The sequence below is a fragment of the Mesocricetus auratus genome, unplaced genomic scaffold (assembly GCF_017639785.1).
Source record: "Mesocricetus auratus isolate SY011 unplaced genomic scaffold, BCM_Maur_2.0 Super-Scaffold_100013, whole genome shotgun sequence".
In the NCBI taxonomy this organism is placed as follows: Eukaryota; Metazoa; Chordata; class Mammalia; order Rodentia; family Cricetidae; genus Mesocricetus; species Mesocricetus auratus.
In genome coordinates this window covers 34,196,999-34,209,436 of record NW_024429196.1, presented here as the reverse complement: position 1 = coordinate 34,209,436, position 12,438 = coordinate 34,196,999, and the positions used below count along the sequence as shown (strand labels likewise).

The 12,438-nt window shown below is 41.3% G+C and overlaps 1 protein-coding gene across 2 annotated transcripts in view; it reads right to left on the bottom strand.

Annotated features, from left to right (window-relative positions):
- Positions 1-12,438, bottom strand: part of Adarb2 (adenosine deaminase RNA specific B2 (inactive)) — a 548,454-nt gene that overhangs the window by 20,345 nt on the left and 515,671 nt on the right. The gene's annotated exons all lie outside the window — the stretch shown is intronic.

The window sequence follows — 12,438 nt, the reverse complement described above, 5'->3', positions numbered from 1 at the left end:
AATCCTTTTCTGTAGGGCAGAGGCTGCAAGGATAGACAAACGTGCAGTTGTTAGGAGGCAGTGTCTTGGGTGTTGTGTTGGAATGAGGGACAGTCTAGTTCCTTAGCTGTTGGTCAGCACCAGGTTACCTCTTACCACAGGAAGGCCCATGGTGGTATGGTGATGAAGAAACTCTAACCCTGGCCCCTGAGTCACCAAGAAGAGGCTGCTTTCCAATTTGTCCTGCTCTCATTTGCTTTACATTTTATGTTTTAGGTGATTCTTTTCATTTTCCATTGGCCCCCCTGGTCCCCCCATGATGCCTCCTGACACATTCATATACACAGTCCCTCTGATGTGAAGTGGGCTTTGAAGATACATTAATAAGATAATTATGTGACACTTAGATTCATTTGCTTATTGGTCCCTAGAAAGACATTTGGTCTCTATGAAAACTTTGTCACACATATAAAAGAACTCACTTACTAGATGTAGATTTTGTAAATTAAAATAATACTCCAGGTACTTTTTTGGTATTCCTGGATATGGACACAAACGGAATCTTCTATAGGGCTTGTATCTTTTTGCTCTTTTATTTACTTTCCTCTTTTCCTTTTTATTTCTCTCCTTCCTTCCCTTCAGCCTTTCCTTCCTTTCTTCTTGTGTATGTTATATGTGTAAGTGGTGTATGCTTTTGTGTTTATGTGTGTATGATGTATGGTATATGTGCACACACATAGGTCAGGGGGAGATGTCAGTGTCCTCCTCTATTCTACGTCTTAGTCTCTTGAGAAATGGTCTCTCATTGAACTTGAAACTTACTATTTTGGCTAGGCTGGCCAGCCAGTGCACTCCCAGGATCCACTGGTCTCTGTGGCCCAATGTTAGGGTTATAGGCATGCATGACTGGCCATGCCAGGTTTTCACGTAGATGCTAGAGATTTGAACTCAGGTCCTCAGGCTTACATAACAAGCTCTATTATCCACCGAGCCATCTTCTAGATGGCTAATAATAATAATAATAATAATCCAGAATACTAAACATGTATGATATTACCAATTGCCTCCAGTTTACATTATTAAGTCCTTCAGGATTATCCTGAAGTTTTCTTCCAGTGGCAGACACCAACAGACCAGAATATTCTAGTCGACACAAGTTCCTAGTTCCAGTTAAGATTTAGGAAATGAAATTGGTATTTTGATAAATGAGTGTTGTGATGATTATAGTCCAACAAAAAATTCCCCTGGTAAAGAATCAATATTCAGAAGCCCAGGACTGTGAGCAAATGACTGGGATTAAGTTGATGGAATCCATGGTATGCTGATTGAGTTTTGCCAATTTAACACAAACCTAGACATGTCTGGGAAGAGGGAATCTTAATTGAGAAAATGCCTCCATAAGACTGGCCTGTGGTCAAAGCTGTAGGGCATTTTCCTGATTAGTACTTGATGTGGAGGGCATAGCTCACTGGAGATGGTACCATCCCTAGGCAGGTGGTCACTGGTGGTATAAGAAAGCAGGCCAAGCAAGCCAAGGGGAGCAAGCCAGTAAGCAGTGTTCCTCCATGGCTCGGCGTTGGTTCCCCACTCCGGGCTCCAGTCTTATGTTCCTGACCTGACTGTCTTTAGTGATGGATTCTGACCTGAGGCTGATGAGATGATGTAAATCTTTGCCTCTCCAAGTTACTTTTGGTCATGGTGTCTTACCACAGCATTAGAAACTCTGAGACACACAGTGTCATGTTTCTTATTTTGCAGACTACTTTGACCAAATAGTCTAGAAACTTTCTCTTTAGTATCCAGAAACCAATACAAATGAAAATAAAATTGACTCAATAGGAATATTTGCCTTTAATGAATTATTTTGTAATGAAGGAACAACAGTGCATAATTTAGTATGGTTTCTCAAATTGAGAAAATTATGCTTTAACAATGTAGCATCGTATTTAGTTTATTATAAAGTTAATTGCTTGAAATAATCAGATTTTCCCCCTGACAGTTCTGGAGGTGAGAAATCTGTAGTCAAGGTGTCAGCAGGGCCATGCTTTCTGGAGGCTGTGTGGTAGGAACCTTCCTTGACCTGTCTATCTTCTGGAATCTGCAAATATTCTTTAGCTTATGACTGTGTCACCCCAACTTCTTCTTCTGCCTTCATAGGCCTTTTTGTGTGCCTTTCTTTTTATAATAATAAATGTGATTGCATGGGGGGAGTTTTCTGAAATGAATTATGCCCCCATCTCCTCATTTCATGAACTTTAATCAAAACTGCAAGGGCCCCCTTTCCAAATATGAGCATCATTTCCTGGAATTAGTCACACTCTGGCACCACCTACTGGCAATAGGACAGATCTACAGATGTGAGAGTTTGCTTCCTTCTCTCGGGGCAGTTTGTTTGCACTTCATACCTTAACAGTAGCTTGTCATTTCTCAGGTTTACAGAATAAACAAAGGAAACGTGTCGGAGTGGGTCTGTCTTAATGAAATAGGACCTTTGATTTGGAAATTTGTATACAAGTCAAAGAAGAGTGAGGGGATGGGGCCAGAATAGCTACAACCTTTCCTTAGTAATTGCTTCTAACAGTCATGGGAGGAAATTCCTTCCCAACCTAAATAGTTCCTTTACCAAAGTAATCTTTAACAGACAAATGCTAATGCAGGCTTGTCTGATACTCAACACAGAGATGTGACACTTGTAACTGGGTTAATCATGTTTGGTGATGGTTTTGAAAGGACCTATCTTACTCCAAAGTAGATCTGCATAGAAAACCAGCCAGTCTCTACCACCTTTGCCCCTGATGTTCTGGAGGTTGCTCTGTGTGTGTGTGTGTGTGTGTGTGTGTGTGTGTGTGTGTCAAAATCAATGCAATTGTCTGACTTGTCTCTTCAGTTCACACAATTATGGTAACAAGGTTGGCTCAGAAATAGGTCAAGGTCAAATACCACTTCTATGACTTTCTAGTGGTTTGGTCTCTGATAAGTTAATTAACCTACTACTGCTTCTCCTCTCACCAGAATTTGATTATTACAATAGTTATTACGACCACTGCTCCTAGTTCCATCACTATTTAAGAGCAGAGACAGACTACCCACGATTCTTCCATGAAAATTAGCTTTATGATGGCTCACATCTATATAAAGATGCCTTACTTTAAAGAAATCCTAATTTCTTTTTTTTTTTTACAAAAGGCATTACATAAGTGAGACATTACAGCATGTCTTTAAATAGCTGGTGAGCCTACTATATTTAAAATGTAATTCACTCTTCCCAAATTAAATTTACACAAGACCTTTCAGGGATGTAATTTTTATATGAAGTGAGGCGAGTCTATAATACAGGGCAGCATTACATTTAATTTTGCAAAATGAATGGAGTAGCATGCTTCCAGGCATGCATGGAATCTTAAATTTTCAGGGATAGGGTGGACTTCTTGAATTTAATATTTAATATACTGCTAGATATCCTGTGTTACCCATCTCCCTCCCTTCCTCCCTCCCTCCCCCCTCTCTCTCACACACATGCACACACACACTTCTAATGGAAACAGAATTGGTAAATTTATCATATTAGTGTCATTTTATTCATCATTATTAACATGAACACCATATACTTGTCAGTAATTTTATAGCTACTTTCTTGTCTTAATAGAGCATATTCAGTGGGAAATATGTGACATGTGTTGTGGAGCCTGCAGAATGTGGTGGGACTGAGGGTGGACAATTGGTATGCTGTATGATGAGGTTGTCTTAACAACTTCTCAGTGTAGGTAAGAAGTAAACCAAGGGGGCTGGGAAGACAGTTCAGTGGGTCAAAGCATTTGCTATGCTAGCATGAGGACCTGAGTTTGAATCTGTAGAACCTATGTAGAAGCCTGGAATGGCTATGAGGTATTCTCTATTGGTTTGGATTCTCATGCTTGTGTGGCAAGCACTTACAAGGCTGTCTCCCAAGGCCAAGAAGACTTAAGGTATCTTATGGTCGCCTTGCCCCCTATTTACTCTACAGACACTTTGACACCCCTGAAGAAAAGACTGTTGTGACCTAGTCTCAGAATTGCAGCCAAACAGTCATTTTAAGCAAAATCAAGTTAAATATTATGTTTCTCAAACATTGGGAAAGTGTCACCAAGCCAATAACAGTGTTTCTCAAAGAGCTCTTTTGTCTCCCAATTGCGTATCCCTAGACTGCAGCCAGTGAACAGCTGGTTTCTTGAAACTCCCTTGGAAACCCTTCTCCCATTTTTCTCTTCCTCCTCCTCTGCTTCCTCCTCCTTCTTCCCCATCCTTAATTTTCTCATTCCTCAAGCTCATACCGCTATGCAGCCATCATGGTAGTACTGTGCCTGTTACTTGTAAGTAAGTAACTAGTTCCTATTTGTTGAATGATATGGTCTGCATCTCCCAACTTCAACTTAAGAGTGAGTGAATTAAATGAACACCCGAATGATGTGAAAAAACTTGTATGAATTAGCCTCTAAATGATAGAATCACAGATGTGTGACATTATACTTTATTTAGAAAAAACATATTTTTATTTATGTGTGTGGGTGCCTGTGTGGGCTTATGTGAGAGTCCTGGAGGAGCCCTGAAGTTGGATCCCTAGAGGTGTGGTTGGGAGTTAGGTGCTGGAAGCCAACTCTAGTCCTCTGGAAACAAGTGCTCTTAACCTCGGAGCCATGTCTCCCTCCCTTAATACTTCCCCTCCCAAATAGACAAAACAACCAAACCTGTTTAGTTTAGCAGGTGTCTGCTCCAAAAAGAAATGTCAAAAGAAAATTTAGGACACAGTCACACAAGCACCTATCCCCGCAAACTAGGTTAACCTAAAAAAAAAATTTAAAAAGTACAAAGATCTTGCCAACAGAGAAATTTCTCTTTCCTTCTGGAAGATGTTTCCCCATAACATTCTATATCCTCTTCCTCCTGTGGTCATTTGGACCTTTTGGATAGCAGATTTCCTTGCTCTGCCCTGTTGCCTTGGTTTTTATTTTCCATGCCCTTCACCCCTGTTTTGAGACAGAGATAAATTGTGAAGCCCTGACTGGCCTGGAACTCATTATGTAGACTTGCAATGCACAAAAAGATGAATTAGGCAGTGGAATCTATGCCTGGGCTTTCTGCTCCCTGACTATTGGACATGAAGCTTGGACAAGGACTTCCCTTCACAGTTTAAGCTTTGGATCCAATAGTTGCCAGATGAGGGGGAGTGCTAGCAGTTATCATGTTCATTGTATTAATGATGCCTAATTGGGGGGAGGGTCAAAAAGGATTGTCTGAAGCCCTCTTGAGACATTGGGAAGACTCAGTCCAACTTCTGAGGCTACCTAGTTCTAGGTAGATCCTGTGAAGAACCAACAGCCTGTAAATCTCCTATACAAACAAAACAAAACAAAACAATACAACAACAACAAAACCCAGTATGTGTGATTTACACAAACATTTGTGGTGATTTTTCAGTTACTACATTATATGCCCAAATTTGATATAATATAAAATGATGTTACAAATCTAGATGAAAGAATTTGCTCCCACAACATTTATTTTGCAAATTGCTATTTATTATCACTAATCTCATAAACTTTCCTTTAATTAGAGAGGATCAGCACCGCGCATAAGATTCTTAAACACAGTGTACACTCATACTAATGTAAGAATATGAATGCCTCCAGACAGGTATCCAGAATGTGAAAAGCAGGTAGGATTGAGCAAGACTCAGCCTATAGTTGATGAAGGTCTTAATGCATATCAAACTTCTGACTAAGTTGTCAGGAAACACAATGTTTAAAACAGCTTCTTGATGTTACTGTTTTAGGACAACCAGCACCAGGAAGAAAGAGAAGCAACACCTACTGTCTGTATTAGAAATGCAGGAGTGTTGATCCCATGAAACTGAAACAATGGTCTTCAACTCATGCTTCTAATTAATGATCAATTCTCTGACCTGTCTCTGGTCTCAGATTTCTTTGTTTTCTTTTTTTTTTTGGTTTTACGAGATGGGGTTTCTCTGTATTGTTTTGGAGGCTGTTGGTCCAGCCCAGTCTCGAACTCACAGAGATCTGCCTGCCTCTGCCTCCTGAGTGCTGGGATTAAAGGCGTGTGCCACCACCACCCGCTGGTCTCAGATTTCTTGATCATTGCTCTAACCTTGCTTTGTACTATACAAACAATCATAATTTTATTTTCAGTGTTGGTTTAGAAAGGTCAAGATTAAAAACCACATCTAGGGCTGGTGAAATGGCTTAGCGAATAAAGATACCCGCTGCCTCACCTATGGCCAGAGTTCAGTCCCAGTGACACATGTAGAAGAAGTGAAATCCTGTGGGTTGTCCTCTGACTTCCACAAACACAAATAAGGATGAAAACCACATCTGTTAACTATGCTATTATCATAAAAAAGAGTTTGACTATTATATTGGTTATTTTTATTTTGAAGCCATAAAATGTACTGGCAAAAAGAAACTTAGAGAAGAAAGGATTTACTTTGGTTTACAGTTCCAGAGGGATAGAGTCCATCATGGCAGGGAAGACATGTCAACAGCAGGGATGGCATGGAGGCAGGAGCAGGAGCAGGAGCAGGAAGCTAACTATTCAAATTACTCTCAGGGAGTAGGAAGGTGGCAGGGAGGAGAGAGGAGGGAACATAAAATCGAAAGCCCATACTCAGTGACATACTTCCCACAGCAAGGTTCCACTTCCCAAAGGTTCCACAGCCTTCCTGAACAGTGCCACCAAATGGGACTGCTTGTGCAAGTAATGAGAGTGGGGGGGCATTTCTCTTTGAAAACAGCACAACTGTGTTATCTAGACCCCTGCTTCCCATCACATTTATTATCACTTGATGGGAGAAAAAGTTAGATGTTGAAAGCATTGAGAAGTATGTATCTTCAGCTTGGTAGGACAAGCTATCAAAGTCACTTTCTATTTTATGGCACTTTTTTTTCCCTAAAAACATGACAATTCAAAGTATAGAGTTTTACTAGTTATTACTTTGACTATTTTGTTTTCACCTTACTGAATTTACAAGAAAGTTCCTTGGTGGACTTCTTTAGGGTAGTTCTTTCAGGTGATGATGCAATCCCCCCCCCCCAATGGTTCAGGATTTGAGCCAGCCTCAGCACACTCATATGTTTCTGGTCCTGAAGTTGGCTCCAGTTTAGCTTGCCTTGTGCAGAGTATTTCAAGTATCTCTTTGAGACATTACTATGCACCCTGTGCCTGTGACAATGAGGGTATCCTTTTCAGCTTGGCTGATTCTTTTTAACCCAGAACTGATTTAGCTGTATCTAAATTGCAGGGCTTCATTCTACTAATGCATGAGCTTCACCTCTTAGGGCGACTCTGCAAACTGACCTTGAAGGAAGTTCATTTGCTTGTTTGAGTGTGATTTTTATTATCATTATCCTTATGCCAGATCTCATCCTCCTCACTCTTGTTTTTTCTTCCAGAAATTAGGATGCTTTCTTTTCAAAATTTGCATGATTTATTTTCTAATGTCCATCAAAAGCAATGAAATTACTGCTTAGGGGTTTTGAGCAGGTGAGATCTCAAAATTTAGTATAATTTGCATCTTGACAGTAATGAAAACCATAATCTAAGTAAGTACAGACTGATGAGTTCAGTCACAGCACACTGCTTGTAGGGGAGGCAGATACCACATGGGCTGGGGGGGGGAGGACAAAGTGTCTCAGGGGCTGTGCCATTATCCCAAGCCCATCAGGTGGTCATAGATTTCTCTAATTGTCTTTTTCTAGTCACAGATTTCACACTTACTAATTAAAATTCTTTGTGTGTACATGTGTGTGTGTGTTTGCATTCACGTGTGTGTGTGTGTGTGTGTGTGTGTGTGTAGGCCAGAGGCTGACTTCATTCTCCATATTTATTATTACAAGTTTATCACCATAACTGTATATGTGTGCATGTACGTCCCATGTATGTAGGGGCAGGATGAAAACTTTTCAGTAGTTATTTCTCTCCTTTTATGTCACTGAATTTCTCTTATTTTTGCTGTGGCACTGTCTATGTAACTTTTCATTCATCGGGTTTGGGGGAATCACACTCCGGTTGTCAGACTTGTGTGACAAATGCTGTAAACTGTCAGTCTTGTGGCCTCTCACTTTATTTTTTAGGATGGGGCCTCTTCAGTGAACCTGACCATTTTGGCAGGACTGGTTGGCCAGCGAGCTCTAGGGATCTTGTCTGCCCTTCCCAGTGCCAGCTTTACAGGTATGCTGCTGGGCCTGGCTTTTACATTGGTTTAGGCACCTGGCTTGGTCTCTTTGCTGGTGCAACAACTACTTTGCCTGCTGAGCCATCTATCTACAGCCTCAATAACGAGAAGTTATCATTTTATTTATGTTGCCATGTTCCCAGATGAGCATGCTATTTATAAAGAGCACAGACAGGAGACTGGATTTCCGAGAAGGGATGTACTGGTCCCCAGAGGATGGACAGAGGCCATTCCTTTGCAGGGGGTTGGTAAGGAGGTTATATTGTTGTTTCCATTTCTTAGTGTTTGTTCATTTTAAGTCACTATTAAAAAGACCTATTTTGCATGTGCATATCTGCTTGTAGTGCATGTGTGTGCAGGTGTCCGCAGGGATCAGATCCCCCAGAGCTGGAGTTACAGGTGATTGTAGCTGTTGGGAACCAAACTCAGGTCCTACACAAGAGGAACGGGCACTCAAAACTGATGAGCCATTTGTCCCATCCTTAAATCATTAAAAAAACCTCTTAGATAAATAAAGAAGAATGAGGACAACTCAAGGAGTTACGATCTCAGAAAAAGAGAAAATACAAACCTATCATAATAAATGAAAATTTTCTTAAATTTAAAGTATAATAAATCTAACAACTATGCCATAATCTGGGGACATCTAGTATGGTGACATTGTCTTATGCTTCCAAACCAGTCATTTTCTGAGGTTGTCCTGAGCTAGTTTTGTTACTTAGTATAGCAAGTCCTTGTCACCTTAAGGAAAGACAGGATAAAGAAAAATAAGGAAAAATGAAATTAAGAAAGAGGAAGTGTTTGGTCCCCAAGTAACATTTTCTTAGAATTGCTGAAATTATTGGCCATTTAAAAAATAAATATAATTTTCTAGACCTTGGGGCGAACCTTTCACTTCCATGCTTAGCGATAGATGAGTCTTCAGTGCTGTCTGAGTGACTGTGAGAACAGCGGGCAGCTAAGAGTTTTGGACACACTCCAGTGCATTGGCTCGTTGCTCCCAAACCACTTCTCCGGTCATTAGATGTTGCTGCCTCTTTAGCTAGCCTCGTTTTGCATTATTAGTTTTTATGAAGTTAAAAAAAATAGACATCTAAGAAATTGTACTGCACTGCCACAGGATATAATCTGACATGTCAGAAGAATTTAAAATTTAAGCCAACCAGATCTGAGTTTAAATTCTTGATCCTTTTGGTTAAATAGAGCATCTTAAAGAATATGCCGAATTTACATGAGTCCCTTTCAGAATTAATTAATGTGTGCTCATGGTTGTGAAGGTTACATGCATGTGGGGGCCAGAGGGCAACATCCAGCATCATTCTTTAGGGTCATCATCCACCTAGGACAGGGCTTCTTAGTGGACTCAGTCTCTGAGTAGGCTAGACTATGTGGACATCAAGCCACAATGCCAAGAGTCTTTTCATGTGGGTTCTAGAGCTTGAACTCAGGGGTCTTGCTCCTGCAAGGCAAACATTTTAGACTGAGATAACTCCCTAGCCATCTGTGACACTTTAAAAAATGGAGAGGCAAGTAGATGTTTTTGGTTGGTTTGAAGATTGAAGGAGATGATTCATGTCATGAAGTCAACATTGAGAGAAGGTTTAAGAAGTGTAATTTCATTTCTCTAAATGATTTTGCCACTCCATGGATACTTCTGAACTTTATAATAGTTGTACCACTTAGAACATACTCCTCTTCTTGCCTCCTTTCTGTCCCCAAGAATACTACCCATGTGTTGTTCATTTCCCAAAAGCTGCTATGGTTAGAATTAATTAGTTTGAATCCAAAGGCAGCTTTTATAGCTTGGAACTTTCAAGTGGACTAAAACTCCACCCTATATGTATGCCACGAACTAGCTAGTGATTAAGACTCTATCACACCTTCTGTGTTGAGGGTGAAGGAGACAGCCAATGGGCTGGGGACAAAAGTAAGGATACAGGGGTGATGTAATAAGCAGAAGTAGAGCAAGCACACAGAGGGTAGGTTCCCCACTGCCTGTGGATGTCAATCCAGCCTTATTAATATTAGCTCAGCCCTCAGGTTGGAGATGAAGTAATTGCCCCTTTAACAATATCTCTGTGCTCTTTACAGTGAAATAACAGTCTTAATACAAATAGTTGTTTAACATTCCTAGATAAAGCAGTGCCACTCTGTGTGAGGTAGCCTTGCTGAGATTGGCCAGCATTTGAATACAAGTTCTCCTTTGCTGAACACCTGGAACCCCGGGATCTAGCAATAATCAAATAAATTCTGTGCCTTTGAACAGATAATGGCACTAGTCTCTTTGTATCAGGCTAGTCTATAATTAACTGTGTATCAAGGCTGTCCTTGAGCCCACAATCCTCCTTCAGCTTCCTGAATACTCAAATTAGAGGCACACTCAACTTCATGAGCTACAGTTGATCCCACAGTCCTAGTGCCATGAACTCTCCTCACTGCTAAAAGAAAGAGGAGTCTTAGGAACAGATCCCAGACACTTAGCATTGAAATTGCCTGGGGTTTTAATATGTGAAGGACTGAATTGTGACACATGGAAGAGAACTCCTTTTCCACCTTCTCTGTTTTAGCTTTTTAGGTCTGTGATATTATTTTACATAACCTTTAAGTGATCAACATTGTAGAATAAACGAATAGAAGGATTCATTTCTGTGATGGCGGCATCTTCTCTTAAGAATGTGCTCAGCATGGCTCTGTGCTTTGCATGAATCATTTCATTTCAGCCACACCACAGCTCCCATGAGGCCCCTTTTCACACCTGATCTTATAATGTGGAGCAATTTAAAAACTCTAGGAATGAATCTTAGGCCCAACTGTAACATACAGACACATAGACATTCAGAGAGTATACACACAGATATACATAGACACACAGACATTGTCAGACAGACAGAGACACACAGACACACACACACATAGACACCAACAACTGCTTTGTTTTACTGTTTTGTTCTTTCCTGAGACTCAGGCTGTATTACTTTTTTCATTGCTGTGATCAAATTACTCCACAGAAGCAACTTAAGGGAAGAAGGTCTTACATTGGCTTATGGTTTGAGGAGATCTATCCATCATGGAGGAGCCAAAGGAGGCTAACTGCATTGCACTGACAGTCAGGAGGCTGAGCAGATAGCAAGTGAGGCTATAAAACCTCTAGGCCTGCATGCAGGGACCTACTTCTGCTAGTAAGAATCCTCCTCCTAGAAGCTTGACAACCACAGCAGTTGGCTCCATGGCACAGTTGGATAAAGCGCCTGTCATGTAAGAGTTTCACAACCTTTCCAAACAGTGCCACTAGCTGGGGACTACGTACTAACCCCCATGAGTCTGTGGAAGGCATTTCACATTCACACCACAGAACAAACTAAAAGCCAACCATCCAAGTCTGTGAAAGCCTGCCTCCAGCTCCTGGAGCGGAGCCCAGGCCTGCTTCTGCACAGGGAGTTCCAGTGTTTCTCAGTGTGTCTTCCTGATTTTGCCGCACGTAGTCCCTCAAAAGAACTCTCTTGGTACATAAAGGGGAACCCACTTAATGATCTAGAGTCCATCAGGTTCTCACCGCAAGGCTAACAGGACAGGATTGAAACCCACATGATTCTTCCTTCTGCTCTGGTTGTCTCTCACAATCCTGGAAGTTTACAATGAATACAGAAGTCCAATGGTCCCAATGGCTCAACATCACCTTTCCAAAGCCTTGGAAACTCCTCACTGACTCCTTTCTATGGTACACACATTTCACACCTTCCAGTGTTTCCACGGCTATGTGACCTGTAACCCTTGCAACCAACTGTTGCTAGGTGGGGTGACACGTCTGGCTCCCTAACAGCACCTAGGCTCTATGGAAAGTAGCAAGTGTAGTTTGCTTAGGGTTTGCCTTCCATATGTGCAAGCTGCCAGTCCCTGTAGCAGAGAGTGTCCTAGGTTCTGCAGACACACTCCAGGTGGCCTGGGGGTTGACTGACCCTTTCAGTTTTTCTTTATATTTTGGGGTGTGTGTGTGTGTGTTACAGTGTGAGTATGGACAGTGAGAAGTCAGAGGACAACCTTGAGTGTCAGTTCTTGCTTTTCACCTTGCTTGAGATAGGTCTCTTGTTTGCCATTGCATATGTTCATTAGGCTAATTGATCAGTGAGTTTCTGGGGATTTTGTTGTCTCCAGCTCCCACCACCCCAAAAGAGTGCTGGAGTGACAGATGTGCACCACCACTGTAGGGGTGAGCCCACAAAACTCTTCACGCCCAT